This window comes from Monopterus albus, unplaced genomic scaffold (genome assembly GCF_001952655.1).
Source record: "Monopterus albus unplaced genomic scaffold, M_albus_1.0 scaffold172.1, whole genome shotgun sequence".
Lineage (NCBI taxonomy): Eukaryota > Metazoa > Chordata > Actinopteri > Synbranchiformes > Synbranchidae > Monopterus > Monopterus albus.
This window is the reverse complement of record NW_018128052.1, coordinates 2,392,680-2,397,217: the sequence shown is the minus strand read 5'-3', so window position 1 is coordinate 2,397,217 and position 4,538 is coordinate 2,392,680.

Genomic DNA, 4,538 nt, shown 5'->3' with positions numbered 1-4,538 from the left:
GGGAGCGAGCAGTCAACAGTTTCTGTGAAACCTAAAGACTGTACTAACTTCTTTGTCACAGCAGCTGGAGATGCAGTGCAGTTAATCCAGTTCTGTGCAAAAGTAAATAAAGATCAACAGTGTACAGCTACTAGTGGCTCTGTGAGGCTGTACGTGGGCAAACCTAGGCTATAATTAGCTAAATGCTGACACGTGTCAGTCTAGCTTGTTTGCATTCATTAACATTTTCTAATTAGCACTACACATAAACTACAGCTCAGGCTTATAAGAATGTTATTAGCTTTGTTGATATTTAATCCAGCTATAAACCAAAGTACTGGATCTAGTAAAAAAAGTCCAAGCCATCCTAAGCTAACTGGCTTTAATTTCATGTTTAATTCACAGAGTTGAGTTTGTAGGTTGCTTTGCTTTCACTCTTCATCTGCAAAGTCTGGACACTGCGCTGCCATCCAATCATATGAAGTCTACTGCCTTGTTCTGTTCTTCTACACAGCCTGGGGGTATTTTGGGTCATTATCCTGCTATGGGGATGAACCCCTGACAAGGTTGGATGTCCTTTGTTACATTTTAAAGTTTTGACCCTAAACTTTAGTGTACATGTACAAATTCATGCTTGAAGTCCTGACGCATGATTTGACAACTTTCTTCTTCTTCCTCCACAGCTAAATGAAGGAAGTAAGCTATTGCATCCTCCATCAGGCAAGCTCATCTGTATCAGTTCATTTGGCTTCAGATCTCCAAGACAGAAATGAGCAGCAGAGGAAGAGATACAGATAGTGAGATGGAAAGCAAACTGATGGATGCTGAACTAAATGGCACTCAAAAAAGCATTTGATGGAATGAAAAGGCCCTTCACTGCCACTCTCCACCACTACAGCACCATGCATTAACAAGGCCAAAAACTAAGATCAATACTTCTATTTGCTCTGATTTCCCCAAGTGTATGCCAAACCACATTAGCTGAAAGTGATAGGGAGGGCATTAAGCATAATGCAGCTGCTAGCTATTGGCTCCCAGGGCAGGCAGGGAGAAAAGTTGGAGCTGTAATAAATTCAGTGAATAATTTCCCCTGCCTGCCACAAGCTGTCCCTGAAGGATCTTTTTACCTATGGGATAACCCTCAACTCCCTGCAAGCTGCTCCTTCCCCTGTCATTCACCAGTCTGAGGGTCATCTACAGCCCTCTGCAACTCATTTCCTTTTCTTGTCTTTTCTGACCATGGACTGAGCTTCAGTACTCACTAAAGGAAAGTGCTGGTAATTTGGTGCCTCTTTTTCGCCTTTCTCACTTGAACACGAGACTCAGTAGTAGCTGAATGAATTAACCATGCTCATTAAGAGACTGACATTGTCACAGAAGGAAATAATGGAAGGCTTACCTGCTCTGCATTAGCTCATCTGGGTATATGTGACTAAACTGGGTACTATTTTCCCACTTTTTGCTTGGCTCGGACTATGAAAACAATTTTTTGTAGATGTTGAAAATCACTGCCAATCATCATTATATTATGGGGTAAAAACTTTTCATTTACCTATTCTGTACTCATGAGAGCGATGGGGAGCAGAGGAACCGTGCCCCATGTTTCTACTCGCTGTGTGTCTTTGGGGTTGTGTAGCAACAACTACAGGGTGACTGACTCTGCCACTCTTGCAGGATATCAGTCTGCTGCCAAGTCCCTCCTGATTTGGCTGTAATTAGCAAGGCTGGGCCTTGTTTGTGCATGTGGACATGAATAGTAGCTTGTTATTTGAATGTTAATGGCTGGGTGTATGTGTGTGTGTGTTGTGTACAGCTCATAGTTCACCTTGGAACAGCGCCTCTGCAGCTGTGTGTCCTCTGGAGCAGAGTTTATGTTTATGTCAATAAATCCTCCTGTAATCATGTTTTCGGACATCCATGGCTCACAGCACTACAGGAAGAGACGTGTGAGGACTGTATTTGTCAACACATATGCCAACATACCTTTCGGTGTCACATGTGGCTTTACACCGTTGTCACATCCTTCTTCCTTAGGGTGGACCTTGTATGAAAAAGCTTCCGATTCAAAGGCATCCATGGCAGGAGATTAGGACTAAGTTTGCTGAATAAATGGAAAATAAAACATGAAAAATTATCTCAAGTGACAGGTGAAAAATGAACAGAGTAAAGGTCATAGCTGAAGATAGTCTTTAATGATTTGACCTTGGTGTATCTCCTTGCTAGGACAAAAGTTCACCTGCAAAATGAAGGAACGACAAACAGCATACAGAGAACATGTTAAACCCAGTTGCCATCCATTAAAAGTTGATTTATTCCAGTGCTACTACGTACATTATGCATCATGTGGCAGTGTACACAGAACAATGATTGGGTTACATTTCTTCACTGTTTGGAGTTTCTCCCTCTGGTATTGTTCAGCTGAAGTGTGTTCTGATGCCTGCTCTGTGAGGAAAGCTTTCGTTTTCAGGCTAATAAAAGACTCACTGACTCATCAACAGGATAACATCATGAGGTCCCTTCTTCACTAAAAAATATTGAGTTTTTTTATCCATTTTCTAGTGGAGAAAATCAGGTCACTATTCAATATTGGAATGGCGTTTCGACAAGTCTTGGTTGGTGACAGGTTACGAACTGAAGAAAAGCCTTCACAACTGGATAAAAAAACAGAACCCAATCATACCTCCATCAACAGAAAAGGTCTGCAGATGATAAAATGTTGTCTTTCAATTTGGCAGAATGTGATACCCTTAATATTCCTTCTGTTATTCCATGTCATGCTGTGCATTGCACACAGCTAACTTTAACCCTGTGTTCCACATCTACAGTGTGGTCATATTTACAGGAATCCCTTCTCAGTAAATGAGCTGGGACTCGTGTTTCTTTTTTCCCCTGCTGTCAAATGAAGGTTGAAGTCTTTAACACCAGCAATGTTACATCTCTCTTGGGAAGACACTAACATATGTGACCCTTCCTGGTGTAAGTGACTATTGCACACTGAGTGCATCATGTAAGATGGAGGTTCTCCTGCTTCTTCTTTTCTCTTTGTTTTGTGTTTCCTTCATGTAAACAACTCAGCGGTCTTTGCAGCGGGCCATCTGGGAAGCATCTCTTTGTGTGGGTGACGGATGTTCTTAATGATGACATGTGACAAACGTGGGGCTATACCTCTGAGGTAACAAAGACATGGAAACCTTAGACACAGACAGACAGGTGAGGTCCTAAACAGGCAGACAGTCATCCATTAACCATCCTGACTTTACTGGATGACGCTGATTGAAACAGAGGCTGTGGTGTGAAAACCCCCTTCATAGTGAAAGAGTGGAGAAATGGCTGGAGGTGAGGGCGGTAACAAGTCATGCTTCATCAACTCAAGTTGAAAGGAAAAAGCTAAATATTCTTTCATGCTTGGTTAAGTTGCACTTGTAGCAAAATGAATACGTGTTTAAATGACGTGCTCTCTGGCCAGTCTGGAGCCTGTGGGAGAGTGCACTCACAGGGTCTGAAGTAGACCCGGCTCATCCCCGGGCAGCTTGAGAATAATTAGGATTCAGAAAATAACAATTCCAGTTGTCCTATTTGTTATCTCAAGGGGCCATAAAGCAAATTTTTAGCACTAGCATCTTTTTGGGATGCAAATTATCTACCATTCAAACAACTTTAGGACGACATGCTAGCCTGCTAACCTACTGACTTCCTGATCTGCATTTTGTATGTGTGGAAAAAAAGTTAAAACTCAAACATTTCTCTTTAGAAATCATCATGATGTGTCATACAGCATACCTCTGACATCTAAAATCTTCTGATTTCTTTTCTATCCTAGTGAGTGTGTTTCAGTGTAATTTAAAGACACAAAACAGAGGGCTGCTGTTGTAATATTAAAGGAATAATTTGACATTTTGGGAAATGTGCTTATTCTTTTCTTGATGAGATTATCTGAGAAGCTCACTACCAATGCTATGTTTGTCTTGTAAACATGACACTACCCTTAGCAGCCAGTTAGCATATCCTAGCTTAGCATAGAGACTGAAAAGAGGCAGGAACAGTTAGCCTGCACTAACTAGCAGCCCTAAAGCTCACTCATTAGCAAGTTACACTGTTTGTGCAGTCTGTACGAAAACTGAACAACTCCAGGATGTGATTACATTCATAAAATTTCTGTTTTTGTATGGATTAAACAAATGCAATATGTTAATTTTGTATGGAAGAGGATTAGGGTGACAGTAAAAACATATGACTTTTTTCTCAGAATTCCTGACTTTAAACTCTGAATTCTGAAAAAAAGTCAAGATTCAGAGAAAAAAGTGGGACTTTTTAAATTTTTTTTTTTTTACAATGGTTCTATTCCTTTTGTAATTTTGGGCTGAACATGGTTAGCTGTTTCCTCGTTCACAGTCTATACTAAGACAAGCTAATCAGCTGTTAGCAGTAGCTTCATATTTACAGACTGAGTGGTGTTGATCTTCATATCTAGTGCTAGAGAATAAAGAAGCACATGTCTGAAAATGTTGATGTATTCCTTTAAACTTGCTGAGAGACCAATTCATTGTTCTGTAACAATC